Source organism: Lutra lutra, chromosome 3 (assembly GCF_902655055.1).
Source record: "Lutra lutra chromosome 3, mLutLut1.2, whole genome shotgun sequence".
NCBI classification, from domain to species: Eukaryota; Metazoa; Chordata; class Mammalia; order Carnivora; family Mustelidae; genus Lutra; species Lutra lutra.
Window position 1 is genome coordinate 102,282,083 of NC_062280.1, and position 19,703 is coordinate 102,301,785.

The window sequence follows — 19,703 nt, forward strand, 5'->3', positions numbered from 1 at the left end:
CTAGTAAGTTTACCCACTTATATAAGCTAGATTATTATTATACGACCTCTTTATGTCAGTGCAATTCCCAGCACTTGTGGAAAGCACCCCCCCCAAAGAAAAGGTATTACAATAAAAAATAAGAAACGCCATTTTTGATATCCATGTGTCTGGCAAAACAATGCCCATTATATTTCCCACATTATATTTCTCACATAGTCAACCCACATAGATATGTGCATTTTGTTTTCTCACTGGAAGCATTCTAAAGTAGAGGACATTTAAGTAGTAACATTGCTAAGAAGATAAAAATTCCATTAAATGCTATTAGAATTCTTTCTCACAAACAAATGATTCATCTACTCATTTGTTTATTCAACAAATATTTCACAAGCATTTGGACACTTGCTAAATACCCAAAGAGAAGAAAAATACAGCACATTCCAAGCACATACATTAAGTCAACATGGCAGAAGCCTAATATGTCAGGAAATCTGGGTTTCAGTGTATGTAAATTAAGGGAAAATTACTTCCTTGTTTTGATCCTTGGTTTCCTCAAGAAAGGGTAATGTCAGTTCAAAATATACTTCAAAATATACTTTCAAATGCAACAATCCATTAAAGTTTAAGAGATGCAGGAAACTGTAAGTAAATATTTTCAGGTTAAATGTAGCTATTTCAAAAACTGAGAGGAACCATAACAAAAGTATTAAATTCTGAGACTTGAGTTTAGATATCTTTATTTTTGATCCTTAGGGGGACATAGGATCCTATAATCAATATGGGCAATATGTGTTTGCTACAAAAGCGAAGATCAGGATCCAAAAAAGTGACTTCGTTTTTCTGAGTAATACAGGTTATTAGCGACAGAAGCAAGATTAGAATTGGGATGGCCTGAACTTTTTCATAAAACTGGCAAATTATTTGTGATGGTTAATTTATGTGTCAAGTTGACTGGCCAGAGTGCCCAGATTAGACATTACTCCTAGGTTTGTCTTTGAGAGTGTTTCCAAATGAGATTAACATTTGAATTAGTGGACTCAATAAAGTAGAAAGCCTCTTCATGTGGGTGGATATCATCCATGTGGGTGGATATCTTCCAATCCATTGAGATCCTGAGTAGAACAAAGGATTCACCCTTTTCTCCTCACTTTTGAGCTGAGGCTCATCTAATTTTCTGTTCTCAGACTCAGACTGAATTATACCACCATCTTTCCTGGATCTCCAAGTTGCAGTTGACAGATTGTGGGACTTCTCATCCTCTATAATCATGTGAGAAAATTCCTCACAATAAATAAAAGCATATCTGTAAGTAGATATATACAGAGAGAGATCTGATTTTTTTCTGTTTCTCTGTAGAATCCTAACAGATTTAATACCAAGAGTAGTTCCAGAAGAATAGAATTTTAAGGATGAGTTTTCTGAATTGGTTCTGGGATCTCTGCAGTTGTTTTAAACTGATTATATTTAAAGATGTTGGGCGCCTGGGTGGCTCAGTGGGTTAAAGCCTCTGCCTTCAGCTCAGGTCATGATGCCAGGGTCCTGGGATTGAGCTCCACATCGGGCTCTTTGCTCAGCAGGGAGCCTGCTTCCCTTCCTCTCTCTCTGGCTGCCTCTCTGCCTAGTTGTGATCTCTGTCTGTCAAAATAAATAAATAAAATCTTTAATATATATATATATATATATATATATATATATATATATTTAAAGATGCTAATAACTATTTCTAGTAATAGAGCACTTATCATCCATAACATAAACTATTTCATAAGATATGCAAAATAACCTCATTAGATATCTAATTAACTATTTATAAATAAAAGGGAACTGTATGACTCGGCCTATAATCCTTTGGAACATATTTGAAAAACTAAGGAATATAGTGATATTGTTTGGTTCCTTCTAATGTCACTGAACAAAGTGGTAAAAAGTGGAATTCAAGGATTTGAATTCTTTTTTTTTTTTAATTTTTTTTTTATTTTTTCAGCAAAACAGTATTCATTATTTTTGCACCACACCCAGTACTCCATGCAATCCGTGCCCTCTACAATACCCACCACCTGGTGCCCCCAACCTTCCACCCCCCACCCCTTCAAAATTCTCAGATCATTTTTCAGAGTCCATAGTCTCTCATGGTTCACCTCCCCTTCCAATTTCCCTCAACTCCCTTCTCCTCTCCATCTCCCCTTGTCCTCCATGCTATTTGTTATGCTCCACAAATAAGTGAAACCATATGATAATTGACTCTCTCTGCTTGACTTATTTCACTCAGCATAATCTCTTCCAGTCCCGTCCATGTTGCTACAAAACTTGGGTATTCATCCTTTCTTTTTTCTTTTTCTTTTTTTTTTTTTTTTACAGCTTTATAAACATATATTTTTATCCCCAGGGGTACAGGTCTGCGAATCGCCAGGCTTACACACTTCATAGTACTCATCATAGCACATACCCTCCCTAATATCCATAACCCCACCCCCCTCTCCCAAACCCCTCCCCCCATCAACCCTCAGTTTGTTTTGTGAGATTAAGAGTCACTTATGGTTTGTCTCCCTCCCAATCCCATCTTGTTTCATTTACTCTTCTCCTACCCCCTCAACCCCCCATGTTGCATCTCCTCTCCCTCATATCAGGGAGATCATATGATAGTTGTCTTTCTCCGATTGACTTATTTCTCTAAGCATGATACCCTCTAGTTCCATCCACGTCGTCGCAAATGGCAAGATTTCATTTCTTTTGATGGCTGCATAGTATTCCATTGTGTATATATACCACATCTTCTTTATCCATTCGTCTGTAGATGGACATCTAGGTTCTTTCCATAGTTTGGCTATTGTAGACATTGCTGCTATAAACATTCGGGTGCACGTGCCCCTTCGGATCACTATGTTTGTTACTTTAGGGTAAATAGCCAGCAGTGCAATTGCAGGGTCATAGGGTAGTTCTATTTTCAACATTTTGAGGAACCTCCATGCTGTTTTCCAGAGTGGTTGCACCAGCTTGCCTTCCCACCAACAGTGTAGGAGGGTTCCCCTTTCTCTGCATCCTCTCCAGCATCTGTCATTTCCTGACTTGTTAATTTTAGCCATTCTGACTGGTGTGAGGTGATATCTCATTGTGGTTTTGATTTGTATTTCCCTGATGCCGAGTGATATGGAGCACTTTTTCACGTGTCTGTTGGCCATCTGGATGTCTTCTTTGCAGAAATGTCTGTTCATGTCCTCTGCCCATTTCTTGATTGGATTATTTGTTCTTTGGGTGTTGAGTTTGCTAAGTTCTTTATAGATTTTGGACACTAGCCCTTTATCTGATATGTCGTTTGCAAATATCTTCTCCCATTCTGTCAGTTGTCTTTTGGTTTTGTTAACTGTTTCCTTTGCTGTGCAAAAGCTTTTGATCTTGATAAAATCCCAAAAGTTCATTTTTGCCCTTGCTTCCCTTGCCTTTGGTGATGTTCCTAGGAAGATGTTGCTGCGGCTGACGTCGAAGAGGTTGCTGCCAGTGTTCTCCTCGAGGATTTTGATGGATTCCTTTCTCACATTGAGATCCTTCATCCATTTTGAGTCTATTTTCGTGTGTGGTGTAAGTAAATGATCCAATTTCATTTTTCTGCATGTGGCTGTCCAATTTTCCCAACATCATTTATTGAAGAGGCTTTTTTCCATTGGACATTCTTTCCTGCTTTGTCAAAGATGAGTTGACCATAGAGTTGAGGGTCCATTTCTGGGCTCTCTATTCTGTTCCATTGATCTATGTGTCTGTTTTTGTGCCAGTACCATGCTGTCTTGATGATGACAGCTTTGTAATAGAGCTTGAAGTCCGGAATTGTGATGCCACCAACTTTGGCTTTCTTTTTCAATATTCCTTTGGCTATTCGAGGTCTTTTCTGGTTCCATATAAATTTTAGGATTATTTGTTCCATTTCTTTGAAAAAAATGGGTGGTACTTTGATAGGAATTGCATTAAATGTGTAGATCGCTTTAGGTAGCATAGACATTTTCACAATATTTATTCTTCCAATCCAGGAGCATGGATCATTTTTCCATTTCTTTGTGTCTTCCTCAATTTCTTTCATGAGTACTTTATAGTTTTCTGAGTATAGATTCTTAGTCTATTTGGTTAGGTTTATTCCTAGGTATCTTATAGTTTTGGGTGCAATTGTAAATGGGATGGACTCCTTAATTTCTCTTTCTTCTGTCTTGTCGTTGGTGTAGAGAAATGCAATTGATTTCTGTGCATTGATTTTATATCCTGACACTTTACTGAATTCCTGTACAACTTCTAGCAGTTTTGGAGTGGAGTCTTTTGGGTTTTCCACATATAGTATCATATCATCTGCAAAGAGTGATAGTTTGACTTCTTCTTTGCCGATTTGGATGCCTTTAATTTCCTTTTGTTTCTGATTGCTGAGGCTAGGACTTCTAGTACTATGTTGAATAGCAGTGGTGATAACGGACATCCCTGCCGTGTTCCTGACCTTAGTGGAAAAGCTTTCAGTTTTTCTCCATTGAGAATGATATTTGCGGTGGGTTTTTCATAGATGGCTTTGATAATATTGAGGTATGTGCCGTCTATCCCTACACTTTGAAGAGTTTTGATCAGGAAGGGATGCTGTACTTTGTCAAATGCTTTTTCAGCATCTATGGAGAGTATCATATGGTTCTTGTTCTTTCTTTTATTAATGTGTTGTATCACATTGATTGATTTGCGGATGTTGAACCAGCCTTGCAGCCCTGGAATAAATCCCACTTGGTCGTGGTGAATAATCCTTTTAATGTACTCTTGAATCCTATTGGCTAGTATTTTGGCGAGAATTTTTGCATCTGTGTTCATCAAGGATATTGGTCTGTAGTTCTCTTTTTTGATGGGATCCTTGTCTGGTTTTGGGATCAAGGTGATGCTGGCCTCATAAAATGAGTTTGGAAGTTTTCCTTCTATTTCTATTTTTTGGAACAGTTTCAGGAGAATAGGTATTAGTTCTTCTTTAAATGTTTGGTAGAATTCCCTGGGAAGCCGTCTGGCCCTGGGCTTTTGTTTGTTTGGAGATTTTTGATGACTGTTTCAATCTCCTTACTGGTTATGGGTCTGTTCAGGCTTTCTATTTCTTCCTGGTTCAGTTGTGGTAGTTTATATGTCTCTGGGAATGCATCCATTTCTTCCAGATTGTCAAATTTGTTGGCGTAGAGTTGCTCATAGTATGTTCTTATAATTGTCTGTATTTCTTTGGTGTTCGTTGTGATCTCTCCTCTTTCATTCATGATTTTATTGATTTGGGTCCTTTCTCTTTTCTTTTTGATAAGTCTGGCCAGGGGTTTATCAATCTTATTAATTCTTTCAAAGAACCAGCTCCTAGTTTCGTTGATTTGTTCTATTGTTTTTTTGTTTCTATTTCATTGATTTCTGCTCTAATCTTTATGATTTCTCTTCTCCTGCTGGGTTTAGGGGTTCTTTCTTGTTCTTTCTCCAGCTCCTTTAGGTGTAGGGTTAGGTTGTGTACCTGAGCCCTTTCTTGTTTCTTGAGAAAGGCTTGTACCGCTATATATTTTCCTCTAAGGACTGCCTTTGTTGTGTCCCACAGATTCTGAACCGTTGTGTTTTCATTATCATTTGTTTCCATAAATTTTTTCAATTCTTCTTTAATTTCCTGGTTGACCCATTCATTCTTTAGAAAGATGCTGTTTAGTCTCCATGTATTTGGGTTCTTTCCAAATTTCCTCTTGTGATTGAGTTCTAGCTTTAGAGCATTGTGGTCTGAAAATATGCAGGGAATGATCCCAATCTTTTGATACCGGTTGAGACTTGATTTAGGACCAAGAATGTGATCTATTCTGGAGAATGTTCCATGTGCACTGGAGAAGAATGTGTATTCTGTTGCTTTGGGATGAAATGTTCTGAATATATCTGTGATGTCCATCTGGTCCAGTGTGTCATTTAAGGCCTTGATTTCCTTGTTGATCTTTTGCTTGGATGATCTGTCCATTTCAGTGAGGGGAGTGTTAAAATCCCCTACTATTATTGTATTATTGTCGATGTGTTTCTTTGATTTTGTTATTAATTGGTTTATATAGTTGGCTGCTCCCACGTTAGGGGCATAGATATTTAAAATTGTTAGATCTTCTTGTTGGACAGTTCCTTTGAGTATGATATAGTGTCCTTCCTCATCTCTTATTATAGTCTTTGGCTTAAAATCTAATTGATCTGATATAAGGATTGCCACTCCTGCTTTCTTCTGATGTCCATTAGCATGGTAAATTCTTTTCAACCCCCTCACTTTAAACCTGGAGGTGTCTTCGGGTTTAAGATGAGTTTCATGTAGGCAACATATAGATGGGTTTTGTTTTTTTATCCATTCTGATACCCTGTGTCTTTTGATTGGGGCACTTAGCCCATTAGCATTCAGGGTAAGTATTGAGAGATATGAATTTAGTGCCATTGTATTGCCTGTAAGGTGACTATTATTGTATATTGTCTCTGTTTCTTTCTGATCTACTACTTTTAGGGTCTCTCTTTGCTTAGAGGACCCCTTTCAATATTTCCTGTAGAGCTGGTTTGGTATTTGCAAATTCTTTCAGTTTTTGTTTGTCCGGGAAGCTTTTAATCTCTCCTTCTATTTTCAATGATAGCCTAGCTGGATATAGTATTCTTGGCTGCATGTTTTTCTCATTTAGTACTCTGAATATATCATGCCAGCTCTTTCTGGCCTGCCAGGTCTCTGTGGATAAGTCTGCTGCCAATCTAATATTTTTACCATTGTACGTTACAGACTTCTTTTCCCGGGCTGCTTTCAGGATCTTTTCTTTGTCACTAAGACTTGTCAATTTTACTATTAGGTGACGGGGTGTGGACCTATTCTTATTGATTTTGAGGGGGTTCTCTGAACCTCCTGGATTTTGATGCTTGTTCCCTTTGCCATATTGGGGAAATTCTCTCCAATAATTCTCTCCAACATACCTTCTGCTCTCCTCTCTGTTTCCTCTTCTTCTGGAATCCCAATTATTCTAATGTTGTTTCATCTTATGGTGTCACTTATCTCTCGAATTCTCCCCTCGTGGTCCAGTAGGTGTTTGTCCCTCTTTTGCTCAGCTTCTTTATTCTCTGTCATTTGGTCTTCTATATCGCTAATTCTTTCTTCTGCCTCATTTATCCTAGCAGTGAGAGCCTCCATTTTTGATTGCACCTCATTAATAGCTTTTTTTATTTCAACTTGGTTAGATTTTAGTTCTTTTATTTCTCCAGAAAGGGCTTTTATATCTCCTGAGAGGGTTGCTTTAATATCTTCCATGCCTTTTTCAAGCCCGGCTAGAACTTTGAGAATTGTCATTCTGAACTCTATATCTGACATATTACCAATGTCTGTATTGATTAGGTCCCTAGCCTTTGGTACTGCCTCTTGTTCTTTTTTTTGTGGTGAATTTTTCTGCCTTGTCATTTTGTCCAGATAAGAGTTTATGAAGGAGCAAGTAACATACCAAAAGGGTGGCAACAACCCCAGGAAAATATGCTTTAGCCAAATCAGAAGAGATCCCACATTGTGAGGGGGGAGAAAGGGGATAAAAAGGGGTTCAAAAAGAAAAAAAAAAAAGAAACTATTTAAAAAAAGAAAGCCGATAAAGAAAAAATATAAAAAGAGGAAAAAATATATATATTAGATAAACTATTTAAAAAACGTTAAAAAGAAAACGGTAAAAGTTAAAAAAATTTAGCAGAAGAAGAGAAAAAGAAAAAAAAATTGAAAAAGAAAAAAAAATTAAATTAACTGCAAGGCTAAAAAATCATGGGGAGAAAGCCATGAGTTCCGTGCTTTGCTTTCTTCTCCTCTGGAATTCCGCCACTCTCCTTGGTAGGTGAACTTGGTCCTGGCTGGGTTTCCCGTTGATCTTCTGGGGGAGGGGCCTGTTGTAGTGATTCTCAAGCGTCTTTGCCCCATGCGGAGTTGCACCGCCCTTACCTGGGGCCGCGCTGAGTAATCCGCTCGGGTTTGCTTTCGGAGCTTTTGTTCCCTGAGCGCTTTCCGTAGAGTTCCGGAGGACGGGAATAAAGATGCCGGCCTCCCGGTCTCCGGCCCGGAGGAGCCAAGAGCCCGGGGCCCCACTCCTCAGTGCGCCCTCAGAGAACAGCGCCCAGTGACTCCCGTCACCCTGGCCTCCGGCTGCGCTCCGAGCTGACGGAGTCTGCGACCAGTTCAAGGCAACCCTGAGCTAAGAGTCACTCCTCGGCTCTGTCTCTGTAGCCGGCTTCCCCGTTCTAATACCGGTAAGCTCTGCGACACTCAGACACCCCCGATCCTTCTGCGACCCTGCGGGACCTGAGGCCGCGCTGACCCCACCTGGGCTTCACCCCAGTTAAGCCTCTGGAGCGATGTCCCTCAGCGGAACAGACTTTTAGAAGTCCTGATTTTGCTCCGTTGCTCCGCCGGGAGCCGGGAGCCGGCCCCTCCCCCCGCGGTCTATCTTCCCGTCGCTTTGGATTCACTTTTCCGCCAGTCCTACCTTGCAGAAAGTGGTTGATTTTCTGTTTCTAGAGTTGCTGTTCTTCTTCTCTTCAATCTCCCGTTGGATTTGTAGGTGTTTGCAATCTTTAGATAAGCTATTTAGCTGATCTCCCGCTACCCGAAGTAGTCTCAGCCTGCTACTTCTCCTCCATCTTGACTCCTCTCCCCAAGGATTTGAATTCTTATCGCAAGTCAAGCACAAATAACCTATAAACTTCTATGTGTGCATTGAAGGAGTATGCTTTGAAAGAGTGAAAGCTGTAAGACTAAAGTTGCTGAAAATGAAAAGCAAAAACCTCATCTTATGACTGGCTGAATTAAAACACAAACTGAACTTCCAGAATCACTAGGTGCCTACTGTTCAGTTGAGGGCATTGATAGGGAAAAAGTAAGATTTCATAAATTGGAAAGAGGATGTGTGGGAAGATCCTGATGGAGCTAGTGACACTGAACCTCTAATTTCTGATGAGTCTTCTTGATAAAGAAGAGGAAGTCTCCCCAACCTAAGTAGAAGTGGACTTTCCATCTTTCCAATGGCAGTAGCATCCTTGTCCCCAGTGGATTGGCCTCTCCACATACAGTGGTGTGGGCATTTCCACTTCCCAGTGAAGGAATTAACTTTGCATTGCTGGAGGAAATAGCAATGACTCCCTTGAAAGAGTTGCCATGAAAGACAATATTTATCCCAGGACCCCTCCTTGCTTCTAGACCAGTAACTAGACTCACATCCCAGCAGGCTTCTACAGGTGTGGTATAATGTGTGACCCATGATAAAGCATGTTACACTCCAAAAAACCAACTTAAATTTTCTAATTTATAAAGACAGAAATTTAGGGATCATGGGAATAGATACTAAGAGTGTGGGATAATGGCAGAAGGAACTTAAATTTAGATCAGGCAGAATTTATTGACCATGAAATCACTGAGCAGAGATTCTGCACTGAAGATTATAGCTTAGAGAGTTAGAAAGGGCTCTAACAGTTTGTTCAGTTGGTTGGCTGAAACATGGACCAAACGATGACCCATGTAAATTGATTTAGTGGTGCCAGGCAGGCTTTGGACTAATGTAGAAGGGATTCAAAGTCTCAGGGGGATTGACTTGTTAGTGTAGATTTGTGAGTTAAGACCTACCCATGCACACTGGGAAAGTCCAGAAGACATGCCTTTCACCTATACTATGAGAAATAAGTATGTGAAGAGAGCCCCAGGATCCTTCTTTCTCTTCCTCTTCTTCTTGAAGAGCATTATGATCACTCTTCTCAAAAGTCTAGACTTCGCAATGGGAACTGTAGTCAACAAACTGGGAAATCTAAATTCAGTGGGATTAAGTAGATTCTGGGGTATGTGTGGGAGATGGGGGACAGGTGTTGGCATGCAACCAATTAAAGGCAAGGGAGGTGTGGTTACAGAAATGAAGAGCAGAATCAAAGCAGCAACCAGAATATTCTGATTCATGCAAACGTATGACACTGGCTAGTTGATCATGGAATTCCTAGAAGTGAAATAGAATAGAAAGTCTCAAAATTCTTATCTGATATGTAGAAGCAGAAAACCTCTAGATCAAGTGAACAAAAATCTAAACTGATTTATAAAAACAAAAAGTCATGGTTTTTTGATGAATTCCAAGACTTAAGCCAGTTTACGGACCCAGAGTCCCTTGAATGAAGAGAAGCCAAGTCCTCTGATGGAAGGACTCTGGGACACTACCAAAAATTTATTAGTATTTCTCTCAGCCTTCCCCAAAGGGACCTATTGACTTTTACTAAGGTAACTGTGCATTGGGAGACGGGAACCAATCAGACCTCTTAGGGACTATTGGATACTGGCTGTAATTCCAGGAGACACAAAATATCACTTTTGGCCACCATTCAGAGGAGGGGTTTATGGAGGTCTGGTGATCAATTGTGTTTTAGCTTAGCTTAGCTTACAGTGAGTGCAGTGAGTCCCCCATCCCAACCTGTGGTTATTTCCCCAGCTCAGGAATACATCGTCGGAATAGACATTTTAGCAGCTGGCAGAATCCCCATGTTGGTTTCCTGATCCATGAGGTGAGGGCTTTTATAGTGAGAAAGACCAACTGGAAGCCATTATAACTGTGTTTACCTAATAAAATAGTAAATGAAAAGTAATATTGCATCCCAGAAGGAATTGCAGAGATTAGTACCACTGTCAAAGACTTGAAAGATGCAGAGTTGGTGATTCCCACCACACCCCCCTTTAGCTCTCCTATTTGTCCTGTACAGAAGTCAGATGAATTTTGGAAAATGACAACAGAGTATCGTAAATTTAACCAGGTGGAGACTCCAATTGCAGCTGCTGCACCAGATGTGGTTTCATTGCTTGAGCAAATTAACACATCCCTTGGTACCTAGTATGCAGCTATTAATCTGGCAAATGCCTTTTGATCCATACATGTCCATAGTCCCACCAGAAGCAGTTTCCTTTCAGCTGGCAAAGCCAGAAATATACTTTCCTTGTCCTACTTCAGGGATACATCAACTCTCCAGCCCTATGCCATAATTCAGTTTGCAGGGATCTGATATTCCCTTTCCTTCCCTATTACATTACACTGATCCATTATATTGATGACATTATGCAGATTGGACCTGGCGAGTAAGAAGTGGCAAACCTCTGTAGACTTATTTCTAAGACATTTGCATGTCAAAGGGTGGGAAATAAATCCTATTGAACTTAAAGGAACTTCTACCCTTAAAGGAACTTCTACCTCAGTGAAATTTCTTAAGGACTAGTGGTGTGGACATGCCAAGATATCCCTTCTCAAGTCAAGTAGAAATTGTTGTATCTGACCTTTCCTACAACCAAGAAAAAGTCATAACACCTAGTAAGCCTCTGGATTTTGGAGACAATATATTCCCCATTTGGTGTGTTACTCTAATCCATTTATTGAATACCCCAAAAAACTGCTAGCTTTGAGTAGGGCCCAGAATGAGAGAAGGTTCTGCAACATTTCCCGAGTACTTTGCAAACTCCCTGCCACTTGAGTCATAATGATCCACCAGATTCAATACCACTGACATATCAGTGGCAGCTCAGGATGCTGCTTGGAGCATTTGTCCAGACCCCATAGGTGTTTTGCAGCATAGGCCTTTAGGATTTTGGAGCAAGACCCAGTCATCTTCCAAAGATAACTATTTTGTTTTTGAGAAACAGGCTTTAGCCTACTATTTGTCCTTTGTAGAGATTACAGGCTAAATGATGAGCCACCAAGTTACTATGTAATCTGAAGTGTCCACCATAAACTGGTGTTATCTGACACTCCAAACCATAGAGTTGGGTGGGTACAGCAACACTTTACTATCAAATAGAATGTTTATGTACGTGATCAGGCCTGGGCAGGCCCTGAAGCACAAGTGAGTTACAGGAAGTGACCCAAATATCCATGATCCTCACTCCTGCCAGTCTGCCTGCTCTCTCACTTAAAGCATCTCAGGGAGTGTCCTAGGATCAGCTGATAGAAGAAGAGAAAACCGGGGCCTGTTGGCAGATGGTTCCGCAGGTTATGCAGATGCCACCTACCACCGGATAGCTGTAGCAACACGGCCTTTCTCCGGAACACCCTTGAAGGACAATGGTGAGGGGAAGCTTTTCCACAGGCAGAGCTTTGGGCAGTGTACCTCGTTGTTCATTTTTCTTGGAAGGAAAAAGATCAGACTTGAAATTATATATGGATGCATGAATTGTGATCAGTAGTTTGGTTAATGGTCAGGGACCTGGGAGGGACAGGATTAGAAAATTCACAACAAAGAAGTCTGGGGAAGAGGCAAGTGGATAGACCTCTCTGAATGTGAAATATCCTGAAGATATTTGTGTCCCACATGCCAAAGGGTAACCTTAGCTCTGTGGCTGCAAGTCAACCTCTTCCCCCAGCCATCCCTGTCATCACTCAGTGGTCTCATAAACAAAGTGGTCATGGTGGTAAGGATAGAAAATTATGGGTGGGCTCAACAATACAGACTTCTGCTCACCAAGGCCAAACTTGGCTGTGCATAGCCACTGCTATGTACTCTGTCACCAACAGAAAACAATTCTGAGCCCTTATTATGAATCTGTTCCTTGTGGTGATCAGCCAGGTGCCTGGTGGCAGATTGATTTCATTGAATCATTTCCATCACAGAAGGGACAGCATTTTGTTCTTAATGGAATAGACACTTATTTTGGAGGGACTTGTCTTCCAGGTGCTCAAAGCTTCCACCAAAGCCACCATCCATGGGCTTAGAGTACGTATTATCTACCATTACAATATTCCACACAGTGTTGTTGCAGATTAAGGAACACACTTCACTGCAAAGGAAGTGCAGCATTGGGCCCATGCTCAGGCAATTTACTGGTGTTATCATGTTCCCTACCATTCTCCAGCAGCTGGCTTGATAGGGTGAGGAAATGACCTTTTGAAGTTTAGTTACAGTGTTAGTCGATATTTTGCAGGGTTGGTACAAGGTTCTTCAGAAAGCTGAACATGATCTAAACCAGCTCAATTATAGTTCTCAATTACAGAAATAAAAACTAATGATCATAAGTATTTCCTCATTATTTTATTGTGAATATGTTTGTGTATATGTGTGTGTGTATATGTGAATATGTTTGTGTATATGTGTGTGTGTGTATGTGTGAATATTATTGTGTGTATATGTGTATGTATGTATGTGTATATATGTGTATATTTATATATATGCATATATATATATAATTATTGCATATGTCAACTTTACATTTAGTATTAGGTTATGGGATGCTAAGAACAGTAAACATCACTCAAGGACTTTACTTCCTCCTCTGGGGAAATGGTTGTGTATTTTTGGTTGAATGTATGATAGTCATATCAAGTTAGGTAGCATTATGACCCTATATTTGTTTTCATTTGGAGATTAGGTGTAGTGTAAGGAGATGTATGTGGGTACCAAGTTGATAAGGTGTGGACATGTAAGGATTAATTTCATGTGTTAACTTGACTAGCCATGGGATGCCCAGATTAAACATATTTCTGCCTTGTGTCTAAGAAGGTCTTTCTGGATGATTAACATTTGAATCAGTGGACTCTCTCATATAGATGGACCTCTTTAATGTGGGTGAGCACCATTCAGTCCTTGAGGGCCTTAATAGAACAAAAGGTGGAGGAAAGACTAATTTATCCCTTTTTTCCTGCCACAAAGCAGGTACCTTTCATTTCATCTTGGGCTTGGACTAAATTAAACCATCTGCTTCCTGGGTCTCCAGCTTGCAGACAGTAAACTGTGGAACTTTTCAGCCTCCATCATTGTTTGAGCCAATTCTACATAATCTCTCTTTCTCTCTCTCTCAATTTCTGTCACATCATACCTATACTTACACCTACACTTACATCCATCTATATCTACCTATTATCTATCATCTATCTATCAGTCATCTATTTATCTATCTAATCTTCTACTGGTTCTGCTTCTTTGGAGAACTCTCTTTACCCCTAATCATTTTCAGCCTAAAATTATTAACATAATCTTTCCAATATAATGCAGAGAATATTTAAGTTATATGAACAATGTTATACAAGTTACTGGGAGACATTTGAACCATGATATAGGCCATCAAATATAACTGATGTTCTCTCTAAAGTGTTATTATTCATAGATATCTTAAGTCTAAGGAGATCATAAAAAATAATTTAGAAAGCCAATGAAATTATGATATATAGTAGTGGCCTATATTCCAATTGTAGAAGAAACAGAGAAAACAATGTAATCTACAAAAGACATTATTCTAGTAAGAAATGTAAAGGGAGTAATCTTCTAACAATATGAGGTGAAAATATTTCCACATTCAACTGAGTAGCTGAAGGCAAATAACTCCTTTTGTGGAATATGATGAACCCTAAAATGTGAGTAGTTTCCCTTTATCTATGAAGAGGGCTACAAAAATCCAAACATAAGTCTAGTTTCCATTTGGTCCTCTTGTCAATATGATTAACCAAAGTCTTTAGGTGGTTATTATAAGTTCTAATAAGTAGTCTGTGAGTGAATTTTTATAGTCTTTTTGAATAACACTTCTGCTTGCCTAACTCTGAAGCAAACATTACAAGACGATAACAAGATTGCTAGTGAAAGTATAGGTTTCCAAGATAACACAATCAACTTCTTGAACCTAGAGTTTATTACTGACAGAGGGCTATGTCCCCTTTTACTTGCAAAAGTTTTCCACCAGATGCACCTGGGTGACTTGGTTGGTTGAATGTCTGCCTTTGGCTCAGGTTGTGATTCCAGGACCTGGAGCCCCATGTCAGGCTCCCTGCTCAGTGGGGAGCCTGCTTCTCCCTTTCCCCCCTACTTTGCTCTCTCTCTGGTTATCTCTGTCCCTCTCTCCAATAATAAATTATTTTAAAAATATTCCATCAGTTCAGGAGATAATACAAGGCTTGGTGACATCTCAAAGACTTCTGTGCCCACTTACACTATCATGATTCTCCAAGTTCCACAGGATGCCTCCAAAATCTAATTCCTAAAGCCCATTGTGTCTTGCCAAGTCTTTATCTACCACACACATTGAAAATCATGGAAAAATAGCAAGCAACTAATGAAAAATCCAAGCTTTAATTTGGACAGCCACTGTGAATCTTACTTTCTGAATCTAAATTCCCTATTAAAAAAAAAATCAAATATCAACTCACTAGCTTTAAGTTTTTCAGACTACTTTGGCTAAAACCAATGATTCATTTGTTTGCCTCAAAAAAGAAGTATGAATATGTATACCCTTACAAATTACAAAATTCCATTTTTCCGTTTTTATTCTCTTCTTTTCTAGCATTAATTTTTCTTTACCAAATGAATGAGTTTTAAGCACATGAAATATCATCATTAAAATATATGTACATATATATTCATGCTTATACATATACATATGTGCGCACGCACACACACACACACACCCCGTATTGCAAATCAATCCAAGAACAGCCCCCATGTCTATTTTCAGGTTAATTCCACTCTCAGGTTAGTACTGAAGCAACTGATTAACATAAGGTGCAATACGTTTAAATGTGTTTCAGAAACTGATGGCATCACAGGAAAAGGCTAAATCAAGATCTGCATATCATACTTTTTTACCTTTTTTTCCTACATTTTCATGTAAAAGTTGTCTTTTTTCTCCTGAGGTTCCTTTTAAAATATCTTTTCTTTATGCTTTTCAATAGGTGAACAGATTTGCTAATTTGCTGCCTAAACAAGATTACTGCTGAGAGGGCCTTATCTCTGGCCTAACACTGAACAGCTTAAAAAAAAAAAGTTCCTCATTTTGATTTGACTCCTGGATCCCCTTTGTATCTATTAATAGGGAATTTGAGTGGTTGAAAATTTTCTAATGCAGTATTTTGAAATTGTGTGTTTTTGGAAGAACTTATAAAGAGGGTCGCCCAGGTGGTTCAGTTGGTTGAGCATCCAACTCTTGATTTTGCTCAGGTCATGATCTCAGAGTCATGAGATTGAACCCCATGTCAGACTCTTTGTTCAATGGGGAGTCAGCTTAAGATTCACTCTCTCCTCTTCTTCTGCTCCTCCCCCTTCTCTCTCTCTCTCTCTGTCTCTCTCAAATAAATAAATTAATTAAATATTTTTTAAAAAGAGAACACTTGTAAGGATGTCATGGGGAAAAATGAAGGTTTTTTGGAAGAGAGGCTTATGTTTTGTTTTGTTTTTCCTATCCAAAACAGAGCAAAGGAAGACCTGAACAGTATTTAGTTCTGATATCAGTCTTGCCTGATTTCACGATGCCGCTCACACACATTCATCGGCAGCGTTCTGAGAGTTCCCAAAGTAGAAATCATATTATCAAATTAAATCCATCATGTCATTATGTCTATTTACAAATTTGGATGCTGAATTCATGGCTTTTTCAGGGAGGTAGAATCCCACTGTGGCAGGCAAATCACCCTGGCCAGTTGTTACTGTCACACACAGTTCTCAGAACATAACACAGTGCAGAGATGGCCGAGAGGGCTGAGGGTCTGCTCTGTTTTGGTAATGAATTAACCCAACCCATGAGTGTATTTACACATGGACACCAGTTTGAGAAATTATGGATAGTGAATGAGGAAAAAATGAATTGAGTTAAGGAAATTAGGTTGTAATCTCCAAGCGTCCTTCAATACCTAAGCTATGATTCTAAGATTCTTGCCTACAAAAAAATACCTGGTTGAATTTAATTGACCAAATGTATTTGTTCTATTCAAAGCAGTAGATACTGCAGATTTGACTCTTGGACTAGAGAATGGATAAAGTTTATTGTGTGCATTGCTTTCTTTTCAGACAGCCAATGAAAAAGAGTCAATCATTAACTGCTTATTTGGAAATGGAAATTAAGGAAATAAGGCAGTCTAACTATCCTGCCTAAATTATAGTGTTCTAGTGCATTCCACTTTCTCTCATATAATTTTATTAGGCCAAACCTGATATGTTTTCAATTATGTAAGTTTTAAAAGGAACATCAGTAGTATATAAATACTCCATATGCATCTAGTATTTAAGGGCAAACCAATATTAATAATATCTATTTTATACCTAACATCTCTCATTAGTTTTGCCTGATAGTTTTTAATGTCTTTTTAAATGTCTTTTAATCCTGAAGCTCTGCTTTCATTGCCCACCCTACCCCCAAACAATATATTTGTAGAAGAAACAAGGTAATTTATCTTGTATAGTTTCCTCCAACCTGGATATATTAATTTCTACTAAAAAGTCAACTAAAATGCTATTGATAATAATGCTATACATTTAGCCTGTATATTCCACTTCATATGTTTCCTAAGTTCTTTTATAGACTCTGAGTCGATACGTTTGGCCCTTGTACCACAAGAAAATCCTAAATGGGGATGGCACATCTGGGGACTGTATGAGATACCAGGTGATAGAAGCCATCTCAGGCCAGTCGTATGTTCACCCTGAGTTGTTTGAAGAAAATTTAGGTGAGTTGTCATCAAGGTGAGAACCAAGAAATTGTTACCAAACTTCAGTGCCAATAAGCAAGACAAATTATTTTCAGGGGAAATTAACATTATTACATTTTAAAATAATAGAAGTTGTAAAGACAACAGGATACAGATCAAGGGAAGATTTGAACAAGCAACTGAGGAGAGGCTATAGTCAATACCAGTATGTTGGAAACGTAATTTTTTCTTTTCTTTTCTTTTTTTTTAAAGATTTTATTTATTTATTTGACAGACAGAGATCACAAGTAGGAAGAGAGGCAGGCAGAGAGAGAGAGGGGGAAGCAGGCTCCCTGCTGAGCAGAGAGCCCAACGCATGGATCTATCCCAGGACCCCAGGATCCTGACCTGAACCAAAGGCAGAGGCTTTAACCCACTGAGCCACCCAGGTGCCCCTGGAAATGTAATTTTATGTGATGCTTTTTCCAAGGCCAAGTTTGAAGGTTTATATATATCGTAATGGAATGGAACATTCTAGGTTATATTGGAAATCCAAATATTACTTTATTCATCTTATAGAGAAAGTTTCTTTAAGTAGATCCACCCCGCAACATGGAGTCCAATGCAGGGCCCAAACTCACAACCCTGAACTCAAGACCTGACCTGAGATCAAGAGTCAGGCGCTTAACGGACTGAGCTACCCAGCCATGTAGGGCAAGTCTTAACCATAGATTGGTTTCTTATTTCAATAATACTTTAATTTCAGCAAATTGCTTTCAAATGATCTTAGTGGGTTTTCTTTTCCAGAATTCTATGTTGCCTAGACCAAGAAAAATATTGTTTTAGTGACTGTATTTATCATTCCCCAATAAAAAAACTGATACCCACAAAATCAACCAAAAGAAAAATTTCCTTCAAGTTTCTGATTTTGTTGATCATCCAAGGTTAGAATCTGCTTTTGTGTCACACCAAACTTCATAACTCTTTTTTTTTATTGTTTGTTTGTTGACAATGTAAACAAGACTTGACGTAGCAAGATATACCAGAAAGTTTTCTGATTTTGGAGTCAAGCTTGTTTAATGACCTTGGGCAACATAGTTTCTAAAAGCCTCCCTTTTGTCTTCTTTTAGATCAAAATAAAAATACCCACTTTAAAGGGGAATACCAGTGGCACCTGGCTGGCTCAGTTGGTAGAACACATGACTCTTGATCTCTGGGTTGTGAGTTTGAGCCCCATGTTGGGTGCAGCAATTACTTAAAAAGAAAATCTTAAAAAAAAGAAATAAAGGTGAATAAAAGAATGCAAGTTAAGAGACTGGATGTTAGTTAGTCTTAATAAATACTAGTTCCCTTTCTTTTAAACAACGATGAACTGTCTTAAAAAAAAAAAAAGATTACTGGGGGCGCCTGGGTGGCTCAGTGGGTTAAGCCGCTGCCTTCGGCTCAGGTCATGATCTCAGGGTCCTGGGATCGGGTCCCACATTGGGCTCTCTGCTCAGCGGAAAGCCTGCTTCCCTCTCTCTCTCTCTCTGCCTTCCTCTCCGTCTACTTGTGATCTCTCTCTGTCAAATAAATAAATAAAAAATCTTAAAAAAAAAAAAAAGATTACACTGGTGGCTATGTTAAATACAAATCTAATGTTGCCATAAATTATTTGTAAAATAAAAGGAGCAATGAGTAGATATATTTTATTTTTTATGCCTTGCCTTTGAGTTTATTAATTCACGTATTTATATTTAGGACAAATAAGTATATCCTAGGGAATTAAAAGATGTTTCTTTTCCTCAATAGCAAATAGTCTTTAAAAGGGAATCTTACAAAGCATCTGCACACTTTAAGAATTCTAAAATTTGCTGATGTAAATATGAGAGAATACATATAATAAAAATGACCTATTGGTCAAAGGAATTAGAAGTGTTTCCAGTGGTAAATGAACCATTAGAAGCTTGTTTAACAAGGAATATGTCAGGAAAAGATCTTCCATGACCTTCTTATTCTAGTCCCTCACAGTCTCAGCTGGGACATGAATCACCCAGACAGTAGACACATGGTCAAGAGCTGGCCTGATGTTCTGTGAACTCCTGGAATTTTCTTACATGGTTTTGGCTTACAGCACCAGCCCAGAGAAATGCTGGATGGCTCCAGTGACTGGGGAGGTATGAAAGTTTTCTCCATTTGTCTGACCCTCTGGGGAATGAATTCTTTGGGACCTGGAACAAACCTAGATTTTCTACTATCCAAGAGGCATTTGTGTTATCAAACTAAACTCACCTTAGACATGGCTTGCCAAGGAAAACCTCCTTCCTCCGAATTCTTGAATTCTCCTTT

General features: G+C 38.9%; 1 long non-coding RNA gene across 1 annotated transcript in view; it reads left to right on the plus strand.

Moving 5' to 3' along the window:
- Positions 1 to 3,252: 3,252 nt before the first annotated feature.
- LOC125096096 (uncharacterized) overlaps positions 3,253 to 19,703 on the plus strand; it is a 30,782-nt gene continuing 14,331 nt past the window's right edge. The window contains exon 1 of the long non-coding RNA XR_007126060.1: positions 3,253 to 3,357. This is a non-coding gene — a long non-coding RNA (uncharacterized LOC125096096). The remainder of the gene's footprint in view (positions 3,358 to 19,703) is intronic.